The sequence below is a fragment of the Notamacropus eugenii genome, chromosome 3, assembly GCF_028372415.1.
Source record: "Notamacropus eugenii isolate mMacEug1 chromosome 3, mMacEug1.pri_v2, whole genome shotgun sequence".
NCBI lineage: Eukaryota > Metazoa > Chordata > Mammalia > Diprotodontia > Macropodidae > Notamacropus > Notamacropus eugenii.
The window spans coordinates 22,578,060-22,597,462 of NC_092874.1; the positions used below are offsets into that span (position 1 = coordinate 22,578,060).

At 43.3% G+C, this 19,403-nt stretch overlaps 1 long non-coding RNA gene and 1 other non-coding gene across 6 annotated transcripts in view; one reads left to right on the forward strand and one right to left on the reverse strand.

Annotated features, from left to right (window-relative positions):
• The window catches only part of LOC140532536 (uncharacterized), a 56,207-nt gene that overhangs the window by 7,519 nt on the left and 29,285 nt on the right, over positions 1-19,403 (reverse strand). For 3 of the 5 annotated variants that reach the window (XR_011976565.1, XR_011976563.1, XR_011976564.1), the window contains exon 4: positions 6,941-7,058. This is a non-coding gene — a long non-coding RNA (uncharacterized lncRNA). Of the gene's footprint in view, positions 1-907; positions 994-2,531; positions 2,824-6,940; positions 7,059-19,403 lie in introns of those variants that run through there. The other 2 variants (XR_011976566.1, XR_011976567.1) reach the window with 2 other exon arrangements.
• Positions 7,233-7,356, forward strand: LOC140497937 (U6atac minor spliceosomal RNA). The gene has a single exon (XR_011964938.1). It is a non-coding gene; the product is annotated as a U6atac minor spliceosomal RNA (small nuclear RNA).

A 19,403-nucleotide genomic window follows, 5' to 3' on the forward strand; every position in this document is an offset into this window, starting at 1 on the left:
ATTGCTCACACAAAAGCTGACTAAAATTTTCCAGGTTATATAGCAAGAGGAGGTTATCCCCCAGGAGTTCAAGGATGCCTTCTCTGTCCATCCCTATAAGGGTAAAAGGAATAGATTGTCCTGTGACAATCACAGGGGGATCTCTCTCTTAGTCATTGCTGGCAAAATTCTTGCTAGAGTCCTTCTTAATAGGCTGATCCTTCACCTGGAAGATGGTCATATAGCTGAGAGCCAGTGTGGCTTCAGAAAGGGCTGAGGAACAGTCAATATGGTGTTTACTGCCCGACAACTCCAGGAGAAATGCCAGGAGCAGAACAGAGCTCTGTACACAATGTTTGTGGATCTGACTAAGGCCTTTGACACTGTTAGTTATGAGGGTTTATGGAAAATTATGTCAAAATTTGGTTGCCCAGAGAAGTTCATCAATATTGTACATCAATTTCATGATGGCATGTTTGCCCGGGTTCTGGATAATGGACAAAGGTCTCCTGCCTTCCCAGCCACCAATGGACTTAAACAGGGCTGTGTGCTTGCTCCCATGCTTTTTAGCATGATGTTTTCAGTCATATTGACAAATGCTTTCAATGAGGATGAACACAGCATCAAGGTCAACTACTGTACTGATGGTAAATTCTTCAATTTGAAAAGGCTACCAGCCAAGACCAAAGTGAAGGGAGTGTTGGTGCATGATTTCCTGTTTGCAGATGATTGTGTACTCAATGCAGCCTCTGAAGCTGAGATGCAACAAAGTATGGATCAATTCTCTGCTGCCTGTGCTCATTTTGGCCTAATAATTAACACCAAGAAAACACAGGTGCCCCATCAGCCACCACCACACCATCCGTATGTGGAACCATCTGTTACAACAAATGGAGAAGTTTTGAATGCTGTGGATAAGTTCACTTACCTTGGTAGTGTACTTTTCAGGCATATACACATTGACAATAAGGTTGATGCACACATTGCCAGAGCTAGCTCAGTATTTGGGAGACTCTGAAGAAAAGTTTGGGAGAGAAGAGGTATTAGACTGACTACCAAAGTGAAGGTCTACAGAGCCATTGTGCTGACCTCATTGTTGTATGCCCGTGAAACATGGACAGTCTACCAGCACCATGGCGGGAAACTGAATCGCTTCCATTTGAACTGTCTTAGGAAGATTCTGAGGATCACCTGGCAGGATAAGGTACCAGACACTGAAGTCCTTGCTCGAACTGAACTGCCAAGCATTCAAACTATGCTTCAGAGAGTGTAACTCTGATGGGCTGGCCACGTTGTTCGAATGCCAAATGTACACTTGCCAAAAAGACTATTTCATGGAGAACTCACATGGGGCAGGTGATCACATGGTGGCCAGAAGAAACGATGCAAGGACACTGTCCAGGTCTCTCTCAAGAACTTTGGATTTGACTGTGCAACATGGGAGACATTGGCACAGGACCGCTCAGTATGGCGTGCCCACGTGAGAAAAGGTGCTGTGGTATCTGAGCAAAGCGGAATTGAGACAGCACAAAGTAAACGCAGGATGTGCAAATTTGGGATAATCACCCCAAATATTCACAGGGCCTATCTGTGCCCGACCTGTGGTAGAACATTCTGACCTCGTATTGGTCTGCTCAGCCACAGTCAGACACACTGAAATTTCACTTTACAAAGGTGATGTCATTTTGGTCCTTTCAAAGATGAAGGACAGCAACCACCAACCAACCAGGCAGGGGAAGACTCTTGCAAGTACGGAGAAACAGCATCTCCTCACAAATGATTTCCCGCCATAAACTCCCCAGGCCCTCACAGCACCCGCAGCTGCTTCAGAGGAGCTCCAAGGAGGTCAAGAGGAAGCACTGGGCTGCACCCTGCACAGAGTCTCCCCTGCTGGTTTCTCGGTGGTCAGGAACCCATTGGGCACGGTCACCTTGCCCAAAGGAGCACCCCTAAGGGAAACCTGAGCTGCCTGAATTGAGTCCTGAAAAGCCAGGGCAGCACCACCACAGAATTCGGGAGTCCTGGTGAGTGAGCAGATTTCTGCGGGCTCCATACCCCAGTGGCTAGGCACTTCTATGAGAACAAGTGTGGTGTAGTGGTTAGGGCATTGGATTTAGGATCATTAAAACCTGGGTTCAAATCCTGCTGCAGACATTTATACCCCTGCTATTGCCAATGGTGTAGAATCACGTGTGTGAGGGAGTATTAACAAAATCAGGAAAAAGCAGTTTCCTTGCCCCAGGGACTCCTCACCTCCTTCGGCCTTTTGGAGTCTTCATATCTCTTCAGGGCTAATCCTAAAGTTGTTCAGTCTTGTCCAACTCTTTGTGATCCTATTTGGGGTTTTCTTGGCAAAGATTCTGGAGGGGTTTGCCATTTCCTTTTCCAGCTCATTTTACAGATGAGGAAACCGAGGCAAACAGGTTTAAGTGACTTGCCTAGGGTCACACAACTAGTAAGTGCCTGAGGCTGGATTTGAGCTTGGGTCTTCTTGACTCCAGGCACAGTGCTCCACCCACTGAGCCATCTAGCCTCCTCAACTCCAAATCCAGGCTTTTCAAATGAACTCCCACTTGCTAGTGTCTTGTACCCCAAAGTCACTTTGGATTTACCTCATATTTATCACCCCCTTCCTAAAAGAAAACCCCTTGAGTGTAGGGAACCCCAGAACCTAGTGCAATAACATGTATGCAGTAAGTAATTAATAAACGCCTGTATACACTTGCCTTTTCCCTCTTGGAATCTCTTCTAGTACTTTAGACCTCTCCTTCACAGGCAATTGTGCTAGAGCATAGATGGCGACTCTTGGGCCTTTGCTCCCCTGGTTAGTTCACTGTTAGCTACCTGAGGGTAGAGACTACAACTGATTTCATCACCGTAATAACAACAATAATATTAATACAGTCCTTTAGATTTGTGAAATGCTTTACAAACATCTCATTTGAGCCTCATGACAACCCTAGGATATAAGTGCTATCAACAGCTCCATTTTACAAATGAGGAACCTGAGGCCTCAGTCTCGCAGGGAGAGGTCAAGTAACTTGCTTAGGGCCATACAACTAGTAAGTGTTTGAGGCAGGATTTGAACTCGGGTCTCCCTGACTCCAGACCCAGAGCTACTGTACCACCTAGAGACCCACAGGGAATCAACATGCTTTGTTTATAAATGTTTGTTAAAAACAATCTTAACACCTCTTCTGGGATGTGACCTTTAGTATGAACAACATCCTTTCCTGTGAGCCAGCCCTCCAACATTTCTTGGGGAGGGTGTAAGGACCAGAAAGAGGAAAAGAGATTTAAATGGCGGATGGCCAAGGGAAAGAAGATGTTTTAAAGTATGTAACTTCAGGACACTAAAGGGCCTTGGCTGGGAGAAAGATAAGTTTGAAACCCAGAGGGGTGGAGATCGGGGGTGGGCTGGGCAGAGTGGGCACAAGGTAAGCATTTAAGGCTCTTCTCTCACAGAGGGGAGATCCAATCTGGATTGGCAGGTAGAGTGTAACTTCAGAAGACCATGTTGCACCATGCCTCTTGGTAAAAAGGTGGTGGACAATAAGTTCAGAGTATGGCATGCTTTTTCATACATAGTCAGCATGTCAGTTCTTCCTTGATTGAAGAGTTTTTATGAGGTGGGGAAAGGCAGTAGAGAATAACAGTGATTTGTATATAAAAATATTTATAACAGCTCTCTTTGTGGTGATCAAGAACTGGAAATCAAGGGGATGCCCATCCATTGGGGAATGGCTGAACAAGTTGTGGTATATGGATGTAATGGAATGTTATTGTGTTACAAGAAATGATGAACAGGAAGACTTCAGAGAGGCCTGGAGGGACTTATATGAACTGGTGCTGAGTGAAATGAGCAGAACCAGGAGAACTTTGTACACAGCAACAACCACAGTGTGTGAGGACTGTTTCTGATAAACTTAGCCCTTCATAGCAATGCAAGGACCTAAAACATTCCCAAAGGACTCTTGAGGCAAAATGTCATCCACATCCAGAGAAAGAACTATAGAATTGGATCGCAGAATGAAGCAGACCATTTTCTCTTGTGTTATGTTTTGTTTTGTTTGGGTTTTTCTCATGGTTTTTCCCATTCATTTCAATTCTTCCATGCAACATGACTAAGGTGAAAATGTATTTAATAGGAATGTATGTGTAGAACCCATAGAAAATTGCATGTTGTCTCAGGGACGGAAGAGGGAGGGAAGGGGAGAAAATCTAAGACTTATGTAAGTAATTGTAGAAAACTGAAAACAAATAAATTAAAAAAAGAAAAAAGGAAAATATTCTGAAAAAAAAGAAAACAGTGATGTTTAAACAGTAAAAAATTCTAGAAACAAGGATAAAATGTTACAGTAGAAAGTCCAAGCAGTGAATTTGGAGTCCAAGAACCAAGATGCTAATCCTGAATACGCCCCTTACTGACAGATGTTGGGTAAGTGACTTTACTTGTCTGGACCTCAGCTTCCTTATATGTAAAATAAGAAATCAGAGGGTTGGCCTCGGTGGCCTCTGATGTCCGGACTAGCTCTAAGGTTGTTGTTTTTATTCTACCAGGGCCTCAAAAAGAAAGAAATTAGGCCCATTTTGGCAAAGTTTCAAAAGCAAAAGAGGAGGACTCTGGGTCCTCTCAGGCCGTCACCAAAGGTGTTTTCTCAGAAACCTTAGATCTGAGATAAATAGCATCCTCTGACCTGGCCCACAGCCAGAGAGACCGTGCGGGCGATGTTAGCACAGAGTCCCCGGTTCTAAGCACCTTAGCTAGAAAAACATCATGGAAAATGTTCTTTCCTCAAATTTCGAGGGCGGCTTGTTTTGAACAGATTAGGCTGAGAGCTCTGTGTTTACCTAAGAAATTCTAGGATTACAAGGCAAACACAGTGGAGCTATGCCCTGTTTCCCTGCCTAAGCCTCATCTTCCAAGCTTTCCATTCTATGCAGAGGAAAGGCTTTTTGGAATCAGTCTTTTGCTAACACTGTAACCACATATAGATCCATCATGTTTCAAAATCCTACTCATGTTCCTGCGGGGAGCTCTCCCCTTTGTCCCCCGCCTCCAGTCTCCTTCTTGTGGTTGACTCTTGGCTCAATGTCACCGTGGATCAGGAAGCCTCACTCAGCACATGACACTCCCCCCCCAATTTCCGCAAGTAGTCTGAAAAGGGTCTTAATAGCAGGATTAAGATATTTCCAAAGCACTTACTTGACTTTCAACCGAAAGATTACAAGATGAATTGGGAGCCAGAGGTCTCTGCTTGTTGTTCAGTTGTTTCAGTCATGTCTGACTCTTCCTGACCCCATTTGGGGTTTTCTTGGCACAGATACTGGAGTGGTTTGCTATTTCTTTCTCCAGCTCATTTTATAGCTGAGAAAACTGAGTCAAACAGGGTGAAGTGACTTGCTCAGGGTCGCACAGCTGGTAAGTGTCTGAGGCTGGATTTGAACTCAGGAAGATGAGTCTTTCTACCTCCAGGCCAATACCTCCACTGTGACCCCAGCTCTGTAAAATATGGCGGCACCACCACCTGGCTGCCCATTGACTATATGACCTTGGACAAATCACCAGCTCTCAGTAAACTCATCGGTGAGACATTCAACATTCAGAAGAGTGAGGGAGGAAAGGAAGGAAATTCTGGAGCTGAAAGTTTTAAGTTTTCCTCTTTAGGTGTCATGGTGGATAGAAGGCTGGGCTTGGAGTCAAAAAAACTCATCTTCATGAGTTCAAATCCAGACTCAGACATTTACTGGCTGAGTGACCCCGGGCAAGTCAATTAACCTTATTTGCTTCAGTTTCCTCAGTTATAAAATGAGCCGGAGAAGGAAGAAGCAAATCACACCAGTATCTCTGCCAAGAAAACCTCAATGAGGTCATGAAGAAACAAGGAGATCCAATACTTAGAGAAATTAATTCAGACTATTCACTAGAAGGTCAAATACTGAAGCCAAAAGTTAAATACTTTGACTGCATCATGAGAAGATGGAACTCACTGGAAAAGACCCTGATGTTGGGAAAGATGGAAGGCAAAAGGAAAAGGGGACAGCAGAGGATGAGATGGATAGAGAGAGGCATGGAAACAACAAACATGAACTTTCCAGAGATAGGGGAGGATAGAAGGCCTTCTACATGATGATCCATGGGGTCCCAGAGTCGGACAAGGCTGACCAACAACCGTTCTCTTCCAGTCATCACTATCACTGCCAGGGATGGGGAGGTAAATGAATGAAGTCACAGACTCTCAAAATACAGTTTAGCTCAGTCTTACGTATTGATGATCCCAATTTGCAGCAAACTTGTTCTTGCCTACAGAAGGGTTAGTTATTAACAAAGGTCCTGACTTTGTAAAAACCACCATGCATAATGATGCTTAATAAATGCTTGGTGACTGTTTCCTTAGATGGCAAACTTCTCCTGTTTCTTGTACCCCATTCCCCACTCCAGCCTTTGTCTTTCTGCTGGGTACTGATCTCAGAAATGAGACAAACCTTCTAGAGATCCTAGTTGCCTGCAGTAAAGGGTTAATGATTTTAAAAGGTTATTGTAGAGAGTATCTGGGAAATGCTACCCTGGCTGGGGCACTTTACTGAATATCTGGCAGTGGCTAGCTAGAGGCCAGGAGGCAGAGGCTACCAGAGACCTTCCTCAATTGTCCTTAGGTTATTTCTCTGGGATTATCTATCTCCTCAGTAGGGGAACTGGCATCCAACGCTTCCACTCCACCACACCCTCACATTCCTGAAGAACAATTCTGCTACCAACATGAATCCCTTTCGGAACAGGCAGCATTATTCTCACACTGAAAGGGGAATTTAACAGTACAGAATCAGATTCATTGTGATCGCTTGAGAGACTAGTCTTGCAGTCCTGCTGGGATGATACAGGGGCTACTTGTGCATTATTTTACATTTCGCCTCTGTTGAAAACAGCCTGGTTGTGCCAAATGGCCTCTTCCCTTCTTACCTTCTCTCTCCTCTTGGCCACTCTGTGTCTATCACAAGTGCTTTTGTAGCTGAGCCCCCACTGCTCTGGTGCCCAAAGAGAGGGACATTCCAGCTGACTTTGGAGATTTCACAAGGCCCTATTTGAAAGGAAAGAAGACAGAGGCATGAGGTTGTGCCATCCACTCACCCTCTAGACCTCAAAGTCATCCTCAACCAGTTAGAAGAGGCAGGAGAGAAGGGGAGTGTCTCTTTATTATGTCCTCAGGATTCCAGCTCAGAGCAGCCAGAGGATAATCTCTGGCTTGTATGGGGTGTTGTTTGGAAGGAGAGAAGGTTAGCATTCCCCTCGATGAAGATGGAAGAGGTCCTAGTGGACCTTCACAACACACATACAGTTAGGATATTGCCATCCTGGGTAGAAAGCTAAAGTAATGCCACTTTGTCCAAAGTTCCTCTGTCTGGCTTGTCTAGATTGCATGTCCAATCCCAGTCCCTACCTTGCATCCTCCCCCAATCACACACACGCATATACACACACACACATACACACACACACCACCACCACCACCACCTTCCTTACTGAAACAGCAAGGACAATCCCCTCTATCAGGGTGGTGGTTGTCCTTCGTTCTCCAGAAGGACCAAAATGACATATATATGATAAAGTCAAGTTTCATTGTGTCTGACTATGGCTGATCAGACCAATATGAGCTCAGAATGCTCTACCACAGATTGGGCACAGATAGTCCAAGTGAACATTTGGGGTGGATACTGCAGATTTCCGCCTTCTGCATTTCCTTTGAGCTGTTTCAATTCTGCTTTGCTCACAGAGCACAGCACCTTCTCTGATGAGGGCATGCTATAACGAACAGTCCCGTGCCAGTTTCTCCCATGTCACACAATCAATTCCAAAGTTCTCAAGAGAGACCTTGACAATGTCCTTGTATTGCTTCTTCTGACCACCATATGATCTATTAGGCAGGGTGATAAGAAATAGACAATTTGAAGAAGGAGCCTTCCTGTTCACTAGCCCCAAGAGCCCTGTCCAATCAAAGAATGCTACCCGCTCTATTTGTATCCTACAAGCTCCCAGAAACAGACCTTGTCCAATCCTAAGGTACCCCATACCCAATATACCTCCTGCCTAAATCAAAGCCTATATAAGTGTCCTTTTGTTCCTTGGGGGAGTCTGCCTGTGTAAGTGGGAATCCTTCTCTGGTAAGTGCAATAACCTTCATTGGTTCCTGAATTTATGGTGTTGGGTCTGGATTTGAAGTTTAGGTTCTGACTCTGGTTTGTGGTGGCACTGACAATTTTACCCACACCATCTGTTCTGTGGCATCTAACCATGTCTTTCTAGACTCTAACAATATGTTGTCTACAAAAGACATACTTGAAACAGAAAGACACACACAGTTAAAATAAGGGACTGAAACAGCATCTATTAAGCTACAACTGAAGTTTTAAAAAAAAGGCAGGAGTAGTAATCAAGGTCTCAGACGAAGCAAAAGCAAAAATAGTTCTAATTAAAAAAGGTCATCAGGGAAACTATATTTTGCTAAAAGGTATTGTAGAAAATGAAGCACTATCAACACTAAACATGTGTGCACCAAATGGCATGGTATTCAAATTCTTGAAGGGAAAGTTAAATGAATGACAGGAGAAAAGAGACAATAAAACCAACTAGTGGGAGCCCTCAATTTACCCCTCTCGGACTGAGAGAAATCTAACCATAAGATAAATAAAAAAGAAGCTTAGAAGATTAACAGAATGCTATAAAAGTTAGATATGATAGATCTCTGGAGGATATTGAATGGGAATAAAAAAAAAGTATGCCTTTTGCTCAACTGTACATGGCACTTTCACAAAAACCGAACAAGTTTTAGGAAGCAAAAACATCACAAACGAATGCAGAAAAATAGCAATATTAAATGCACCTTTTTGGGACCATAATGCAATATGAATTACATTCAATGAAGAGCTTTAGAAGCACAGATTAAAAATTAATTGGAAACTAAAAAACCAAATCCTTAAGAATGAGTAAGTCAAAGAACAAATTACAGGAATAACCAATAATTTTGTTAAAAATAATGACAACAATGTGACAACATATCAAAATTTGTGGGATGCAGTCAAAGCGGTACTAATGGAAATTTTATATCTCAACACATTTCCACCACTAAAAGAGAGAAAGAACAAATCAATGAATTGCACATGCAACTAAAAAACATACACACACAAACTAAAAATCTCCAATTAAATACCAAAATAGAAATCTTGAAAACCAAAGGAGAGATTTATAAAACTGAAAGAATAAAAAACCTATTAAACTAATAAATTAAACTAGAAGCTGGGTTTAAAAAAAACAACAAAATAAACAATTGGTTCATTTGATTAAAAAAAAGAAAGAAGAAAACCAAATTACCAGTATCGAAAATGAAAGGTGAATTTATGGCTAATGAAGATAAAATTAAAGCAATTATTAAGAGCTATTTTGCCCAACTATATGCCAACAAAATTGAGAATCCAAATAAAATGGATCAATACTTATAAAAATATTTATTATATTTTATATCATTAATCATTTATAATATTTTATAATTTGTCCAGATCAACAGAAAAGAAAATAGAATACTTAAATAACTCTATTTTAGAAAAAATATGAATAAGCTATAAGTGACTTCCTAAGGAAAAAACTCCAGGACCAGATAAATTTACAAGTGAATTCTACTAAATATTTAAAGAATGATTAATTTCAATACTACATAAACTATTTGAAAAAAAATTGGTAAAGAAGTCTCACCAAATTCCTTTTATGACACAAACATGGTTTTGATACCTAAACTAGGTAAGAACAGAGAAAGAAAACTAAAGACCAATTTCCCTAATTAATTTTGCTATAAACATTTTTAGTGAAGTTTGGGGAGGGAGAGAATGAAAGGGTCCGTCTATCACATACATCAGAGAGCAAACCTTCCTCAAGCTCTTATGAGTTGACTGGGATGCCACCAGACCCTAAAGGTGGGGTGGGAGCCAGGGAACCTACAAATTAGTTATGGCAAATAACCGGTATTTTGCTTATCAATTGTTTGCTTACAAATATTTGCTTCTAGCAGGAAGGAATCTTGGAGATATCTAGTCCTTCTATATTCTCTCTATAGAGATGAAGAAATGCAATTCTGGAAAAGTTACAGGATTGTCTCAAGATTAAAAAGTGATGACAGGGTGATGATCTGAATCTAGGTCCTCTGATTTGAAATCCCCCTTTCCTTCTACTGCACTGTTAGTAGTCCCTATTAATCTGCTCAGCCATCACTTCTCTAATTTTACCTGGAGTCCAATATCTGTCCAGTTTGTCACAATTCCTAGCCCTGGAGCACCCAAATGAATGAGCCTTTACCATGGGTGAACAGGGAAATCTTGTGCTCCTCTCTTACCCAGCAGTCCCCATCAGCTTGAGGTAGGAAATAGAATGGAATGGAGAAGGAGTGTGGGTCAAGAAATTAGAGAGCTTGGAAGCACCAGGGACAAGGGTTACTCTGGCTTTAAAAAAGTGGTCTCCTTTGCCATAGATGTTTCAGACTCCTCTTCCTTCAAGGCCCAATTCAGAAGCCACCACCTCTGTGAAGCCCTTCCGGATTTCCCCTATCCACCTACTTTAAGGAGACAACATGGTCTCTCTGAGGGAAAGTAGTGATTATGACCGCTGCACAGTCAATGCACAATGGAGAAGTCACCCAGAAGGTGCTACAGAGGACACCTTCTGCCTGCCAAGTCATTCTCCCCTCCCTCCATGCCCTCAGGCTTTCCTCCGCTGCAGAGGGTCTCCCCCCCTCCAAAAAATGAACAGATTTAACCAATTCATAGAAGGATAATGCTTTGAAATGTTAGCACAATAAATGTTAATAGGCACCTAGGAAACCCAATATAGTCTTCATCTACATGGTTGGAGAATCTAAGAATCAGTCACAACATACGGTTAAATGAATAAGATAAAACCTTCACTAAACTCCTTGAGTGCTACATTATCCAGAGGAGGAGGAAAAGATCCTGGGGTTCTCAAAATCGCCAGGGAACAGTGGAGTAACTTTCCTGTAATTGCTCCTAATGGCAATCCCTCCAATGACGCAGGTTGCAACTCATCCATACCTGCCAATCCTGTGAGACTAGTCTATTTCTTCCCATGGGGGAGGGAGTGTGGAGGGGTGTCCACCTTCTGGGTTAGTGAGACTTTAAAGCCGGGCCTCTCCTGATGCCAAGGCAAGCCCTCTCCCCACCACATCAAGCACACTCTTTCGAGACAAAGCCATCTTTTAAATAATTATGTGGATCGTATTATATTGATAACATAACACATTTTCACAGGCCTTTGAAGTTTACAAAGCACATTCCCTATAACAACCCCTGGGAGGTAGATGGTGAAGAATTACGTCTCCATTTTATGGATGAAAATACTGAGTCCCAGAGAGGTTAGATAGGTTGTCCAGGGTTACATAGCTGGTCAGTTTTCTAACCCAAGACCAACACTCACTCTCCACCACCTTCCCCATGCCCTGATTTGAGGTGTTCAAAGCAGGGATATGATGATCACTTATCAAGGAGCTGAATGAAAGTCTGGACTAAAAGACTAAAGAAACTTCTGATTCTAAAATCCCATGATCCCACGCTCTGGTTTCAAACATGACCAGGATTCTAATCTCAGGTCTGTGACCTTGGAAAAGTCACTTAACCTCAATGGGCCTCAGTTTCCTCATCCGAAAAATTAAGGAGATTGCACTGGATGACCTCCAGCTCTAAATCCAGGATCCTAGGACTCCCCTTGACTCTCAGACTGTGGAATGCCACCCTTCCCAAAGCCAGTGGAAGTCAGTGAGTTAGTGGTTCCTGGGTTTGCTGAGCACCAGGTGGCGCTATTACCCTGGGGAAAAAGAAAGAGGAGGCACCAGGACCTAATAGATAATTGTTTCCACTTATTCATGGAAGGCCATGGACAAAACCTGACATATAATATCTTCTATCCATCACCACAAAAGAAACATTGTAATCAAGGTTGTAAAGCTATTCCAGACATCTTCAAAATGAGAGGCTACATGTTTTAGTGGAGAGAAGGGATCTAGGTGGGAGACCCGGTTCCTCAGCTGTATGTTCACAAGAGTACATTTAACCCTTCATAGCTTCAGTTTCTTCACCTGCAAAAACAGGGATTACATTTCTTGACTTCGCTCTGTGGAAAGCACTTTGTAAAGCTGAACCTACTTGGAAAATGAACAGTAATTCTTTGTATTCCCTCTGAAGTTAGTCCAGCCCTCCTTCTCTAGAAGGAGCCCAAATGAGGAGGTTCAAGAGAAGTGAGGAAGAGGAGGGGACTCTCATTCCTCCATTCCTAGAGGGGAGTGTCTAAGAATTAATAATAATAGCTAGTTTTTATATGGCACATTAAGGTTTAAAAATATGAAAGTCATTTGACCATCATAACAACCATGAGAATTAGGGGCTACTATTAGCACTCCTGTTTTACACAGGAGGGAACTGAGGCAGACAGAAGGTAAGTGATTTGCTCAGCACGTTAAAATTAGCAAATGCCTGAGGAGGATTTGAACTCAGGTCTCTAAACCCTGCACTCCACCCACTGTATCACTTTTGTAAACCTCTGACTTATGAAGAGACTAAAAAGAGAAACTGTTCAGGGAGGTATTAAAAAAAAAAAACCACCTCTCCCATGTATACAAAGATATTTATAGCAGCTCTTTTTGTGGTGGCCAAGAACTGGAAATGGAGGAAATGCCCATCAATTGAGGAATGGCGGAACAAGCTGTGGTATATGAATGCAGTGGAATACTATTGTGCTATAAGAAATGATGAACAGGAAGACTTCAGAGAGGCCTGGAAAGACTTATATGAATTGATGCTGAGTGAGGGGAGCAGAACCAGGAGAACTTTGTGCACAGCAACAGTAACAGTGTGCGAGGACTGTTTCTGATAAACTTAGCCCTTCACAGCAATGCAAGAACCTAAAACATTCCCAAAGGACTCAAGGCAAAATGCCTTTCACATCCAGAGAAATAACTATGGAATTGGATCGCACAATGAAGCAGACCATTTTCTCTTGTGTTATGTTTTGTTTTATTTTGTTTTCATGGTTTCTCCCGTTTATTTTAATTCTTCTATATAACTTGACCAAGGTGAAAATGTATTAATAAGAATGTATGTGTAGAACCTATATAAAGTTGTACGCCATCTCAGGGAGGGAGGGGGGAGATAAAAGGAGGAGGGAGGGGGAGAAAATCTAAGATATATGAAAATGATTGTAGAAAACTGAAATCAAATAAATTAATTTTAAAAAACAATTAAAATACAATCAAACATTAAGGAAAAAAAACAAAAAAAAACTTCTACATCAAAAGAAACCTCCTTGATTCCCTAGGAAAACATTTTAAGACCCAAGACTGTTTTCTGATTTTGTCTTGGTGTGCCTATCACTTAGCAAGGACCCTTGATTAATGCTTGCAGAAGTGATTTGACTCATCAGAATGGGGAGGTGTGTTCATTGGACCTCTGAGTCCCTTTTGGCACAGGATCCCTTTCATCTGAGGTTGGCTCAATGCCCTCAAGTAATTCATTCCAAGAAACCTTGATTAAGTGTGCAGGGGTGTGCCAGACTGTTGGGTCCTGAGGACACACAGACATTAACAAAAATATCCCCTCTCCTCAAGGTCCTCTCGTTTAACTGGGAGAATCAGGAAGGGGAAGTGGAGGTCATCTAGTCTAATCCCCTCACTTTACAGATGAGGAAACTGAGGCCCATAGAAGTAAGTGAATTGCCAGCAAGACTCACACAGGTTGTTGTTATTATTCAACCTGGATCGTGTCATAGACATTTTCTGTGGGTTTTTCTTGACAGAGATACTGGAGTGGCTGGCCATTTCCTTCTCCAGTGTGTCTGCATTTTACAGATGGGAACTGAGGCAAATAGGGGTTAAATGACTTGCCCAGGGTCTCACAGCTAGTAAGTGTCTGAGGCCAGATTTGAACACAGATCTTCCTTACTCCTTGTGCTCTATCCACTGAACCACTCAGCTTCCCCCACCTCACACAGGTAGGGAGGAGTAAAGTCTGGATTTGAAATTGTCCAGGGAGGTCTTCAGAGTCCCAGGTCTAACCTGCTTTCCACTGTGTGGGGGGTTGGGGGTGGGTAGGGCAATCATTATACAGGTACTGAGGTGAGCCAATGAAAGGTCATTTAGGTGGGGGAGAACATTAGCAACCAGGAGGGTCATGGAAGATGTCCTACTTCTTAGAGGAAGTGGCACCCAAGGGGAGCCTTGGCAAAGAGGGGGATTCAAGGAGGTGATTAAGGAAGGAGGGAGGTCAGAGAAGGCATGTTGAGTTTAGAAAAGAAAGCTTATGAAGTACTTTTCTTTCTGGCCTGTCCCACGTCAGAGGAAAGCAGTCTGACCCTCACTTCAAAGGGCTCCAAGTTCTAAGTCTAGAACTTGGGTTCTAATACTGTCTCTGAGCCCTATGTGACCTTGACCTCCGTGTGCCTCAGTTTCCTTATCTGTAAAATGAGGCAGTTGAACTAGCTGACCTTTCAGGTCTCTTCCAGCTCTACATCTAGGATCCCATGTTGAAGTCCCTGGCCTCAGTCTTCTCATATGTAAAGTGAAGGGGCTGGAATAAATGTGCTCTGAACTTTCTAAGATCTGAGAGCTTATTGTCCCATGTGTGGGAATGGTGTCACCAAGCTGTGATGGCTGTGAGCTTTCCTCGGGAGGTGTTTTAAGGTGAGAGGTTCTAGTTCTTAGTCTCCTCCCTGGCTTCCTCCTCCTCCTCCTCCTTTCTCCTCTTCTCCTGTAATACAATGCCTAGGTAGCCAGTGAGGGGCGCCCCTCATCTAAGATTTAGAGCTCTCTCCGTTGGCCCAGTGCTGATTGGCTCAAGCTTTCATGGGTTCTATTTCAACTTTACTTGGGAGAAAATTCTCATTGGGAATCATCATTGATTCATTCAATGGAAGTATTTTTAGAATGATTCTAATCCAACTTACTTATTTTACAGATCTAGAAACTGAGGCCCATTGGCCACATGGCCAAGAAACAGCAGCGTGACTTCCAAACCCAAAGCCAGTACTCTTTCTACCAGCTGTTTAAGGAGTTCCTAACCTAGAGTCTAAATTTGGTGATTTTAAAATCCATTTTGACAACTATACTTCAATAGAATTCATTTCCTTTGCAATACTACGTATTTTATTTTATGGATTTGAAAAGCATGATTCTGAGGAGTTTGTAGGTCTCACTCCTCAGCCGGTCTTCCAGCAAGGTCCACAGCACCAACCATGACCCATCCTACCTTCGTCAGAAGCACTCCACTTTGGAGATGGCCTCACTGGCTCTTCGTTCTCACTCATCTGTTTTTAATTGGACAGGCTCATGAAGTTGGGTGAAAGCACGGCCCAATGTCCATTGGATGGGAAGCAGTGATACCTCCTTATCCCTTGCCCACTTTCAGAAGTGAAATCTCAAAGATGGCAATCTCAGTGTCCCAATGAAATTAATTTAAGGGCAGACAGAAGCAATAGACCATCATGAAGAGCGAGCCTTAGGGAGGAGAAAAAGGAGGCAGTGTGCTGAATCTAGGGTTAGGGGATCTGCCTTTTACTACTTCAGTGACCTTGGACAAGCCCCTTCATCACTCTGTGCCTCAGTTTCCTCCTCTGTAAATAAGGGGGTTAGACTAGATGATCTCTAGGGTACTACTACCTCTTAGAGTCAGAAGACCTAGACTGGCAGAGAATCTCAGATCTGCCCAATCAGACAACTAGGTGTCTGGACCTGAGTTCAAACCAGCCTCAGATAATAATCATGTGACCCTGGGCAAGTCATTTCACCTTTGCTTGCCTCAATTTCTTCAACTGTAAAATCCACAAGGTTGTTGTGAGAATTAAGTAAGGGATCTGTAAAGTGCTTGGCAAATGGTGAACCATTCCAGTATCTTTGCCAAGAAAACCCCAAATGGGGTCACTAAGAGTGGGGCATGACTGAACAAAAAAGCAAAAAGCCTTGGCACAGAGTAGGTGTTTAACAAATGGTTGTTCCCTTCCACACACACACCCCCCCTTACAGGCTCTGTGACTTAACCTTAACCTCTCTGACCCTCAGCCTCAAAATCAAAAATCATGAGGTTTGCATGATACCTACCTCTTGGGTCTGTTGTAAGGGAAAGTGTCAGGGAATAGGTTATTTCTTTTCTTCTTCTGTACAGAAACCTCAGCCTCCACAGGATGGGTTAATAAAAAGCTAATGAGATGGAGACCCTTGTAGGGTGAATTATCAATAAAGTTGGAACCCATCAGCTGAATGAAAGGAGTGCCCGTGAAGGCTAGTGTGGACATTAACCACTCACATTGTGTTCCTGTCTATAGTTCTTGGAATTGCCTGTGAAGTGACCAGTTTCAGGCAGTGGTGCCAAGAAAGCCACAAACCATGCCCATTCCTGGGTTATGGAGGAGTGTGTATGTGTTTGACCCTTTCAGAGAGAGGAGGGCAAGCCATCCGGGGTCCAAAGCTCAATCAAGCCAAGCTGATTTTGTCAGATTTCAGGCAGAGATGTTTTTCAGCCAATAAGGAATCAAGGCAGAAAGGGGAGTCCAGGGGAAAGCCACAGCTGCTTCTCCCTCCTTGCCTTGTCTGCCTCCAAGCAGGCTGGCCAGGATGGGAGTGTTCCCCTGCCTGCTCCTCAAGGACAAGGAGTTAAATTGACAGGGGACGCTGGAGGAGGAGTCATTCTCCATGCGCCTACACACACACACACACACACACACACACACACACTCACTCACTCACTCACTCACTCACTCACTCACTCACTCACTCACCCAGACAGATAAGCCCTCTTCATCATCTTAAGCTGCCTAGGGAAAAATGACAAAGCTTTCCTCATTTCTTGCCTTCAGGACTTTTCAGGAATATGCTAAGAAAGGTGGGGGGGAAACAAACTGTTTTTTACTAGAGCTATAAAATCACTGCAGAATTCATTGGAGGCACTAGAAGTTCTTGGATTTTTCAGACAATAACAAAGTACTGGGTTCCTTCTAACTCAAGGATAGAGTCAGAGCCATAACTAAGGTGAAGCAACGGGGCTTTGTCCAAAGCACCAAAGTTTAGGAGGTTCTAGCAGCACTTATACTCCTTTAGCAAAATAGCAACAGTTAAGTTTGGGACCTGATTAACCAAAAATAATTAGTTAAAATAGGAAACTTCCAGATGGCACATTTACTGGCTCAGGGCCCTTTTGCTTTCCCTCCCATTCTGCTTCAATTGTATTCAAAAGTTGATTGAAAAGAGAGCTCTACTCTACTTAACTTGGCCTTGCTTTTGTGAAGTTCGCTCTGCATCTCAAAACTGCTAGTTATGACTTCAGTTGTGTTGGGTTGACTGTCCTTCATTTTCAAAGAGGACCCATGATGTCACGTCTTGCCTGTAAACTGGATTTAAGTGAGGCAGAGTTACACAAAGTCTGTTCCAGAGTCATCGAAGTCCAAGGACAAGACAAGTCAGGATAACTGACCATGGCATGGGATGCAGTGGATGACCTTGGCATCTTCCATGTCTGACCAAGCTCTCAGCGCTCCACAGGGCCTGCTTCAGCCACCTTCATGACCCTTGGAACAAATGGTTCTCATCTGCCCACTCCATCAGTGGAAATCTTCACATGCTTGGGGTGGACAGCCCCCTAACTCACCAACAGGTGTGTGGCCCATCAGTTACCCTCAGCCTGGTTTAACCCACATGCTGAGATGAGTTACTGGGATGTGGCTGCCAAGCATGCTACAACTTCTGGGAGCCACAGGTGATGGTTGCATGAATTAAGTGGATGCCAAGGGAGGACAAGCAGCTCTGAAAAGAGCTGAACAAGCCCTCACACTAGACTGCTAGTCTTTCATGACCCCCTAAGCCAGCAGGTGCCATGGTGTAGTGGTTAGGATGTCGGACTTCAAATCCAGTGATCCGAGTTCAAATCTCTGTGGGACCTCACTATGACTTCAGTTACCAAGTGGCTAGGTGTTTTTCCCCATTCTGACAAAATGATTCCCTGCCTTAGGATCTATTAGAAGCAGCTGCAAACAAGTCTTTGAAATCAACCCAGGATTAGCCTCCTCCCAGTGAGGCTGGTGGTGAGAGCTTCCGATTAAGCTCATTAAAAGAATCATATTTAGAGAATTCTCCGCCTTCAGATCCCCAGGCTTTCCAGTCAGTCAGTGAATAAGGATTTATTAAGCACCTACTATGTGCCAGGCATTGTGCGAAACACTCCAGATACAGAGAAAGGCAAAAACAGTCCCAGTCCAATGGCTCTTGTCAGGTAAGAGTTAAAACCATGGGATTGCTCCCCTAGGAAGAACAGCCCTTCCATTGTTCAGGTAGCGGCTCTGTATCCAAGATAGTATGTATGTGGGAATTGTGATACAGCTACTCCTAAAGAAAGGGTGCCTCGAAGAATCTTATTCTTTCCATTGCAATTCCTTAAGTTTCTTTCTGCTTCCTGATTTCAATCAAGTACTGAGCATTTATTAAGCACCTACTATGTGTCAGAACTAGGCTAGGAACCAGTATACAAAAAAGTTCCCAGTCCTGGAGGAGTTTACATTCTATCAGGGAAAAGACATGTCAATACTAGTTAATTTACATTTATTAAACACTCACTAGGTGCCAAGCACTGTGCTAAACGCTGTACTCATGTAAGTAAGGTAAGGGAGAGGCTTTAACAGCTGGGGATGTCAGGAGAGGCCAAGTATAGGAGGAACAACTGAACTGAACTGTTAAGTCAAAAAGCATTTATAAGGTGCCTACTATGGGAGTACAGGGCAGTTCAGTGGAGAGATCAATGGGCCTAACCTGAGTTCCAATTCAGCCTGCAACACATAATAGCTGTGTGACCCTGGGCAAGTCACTTCACTTTAGCCTCCCTCAGTTTCCTCATCTATAAAATGGGATCATATTGTTCCCAGGGTTGTTATGAGGATCAAATGAGATAATGTTTGTAAAGTGCTTAGCACAGGGCTTGGCACACAGTAGGAGTTATACAAATGTTAGATATTATTATAATGATGCCAATTAGTACCATTAACATTATTAATTATTAGTCCAGGCACGGTCCTAAATCCTCTGGATACAAATAAAACAGTCTCTGTCCTCAAGGAGCTCCCAGTCTAATGGGGGAGATGGTGGGGGAGTTGCAAACTGTACAAATAAGATATACAGACAAGATAAATTGGGGGTAATCTGGGAGGGAGGGCTGTGAAGGGAGCTGGGGAGGATAAGAGGCAGAGGCCAGGACAGAATCCATTTGGGGCCTGGAGATGGGAGATGGAATGCCAGATATAAAGAATTACAAAAGGATAGCCAGGCAGCAAAGTGGATACAGCCTGGCCCTGGAGTCAGGAAGACCTGAGTTCAAATCCAGCCTCAGTCACTTACTAGTTA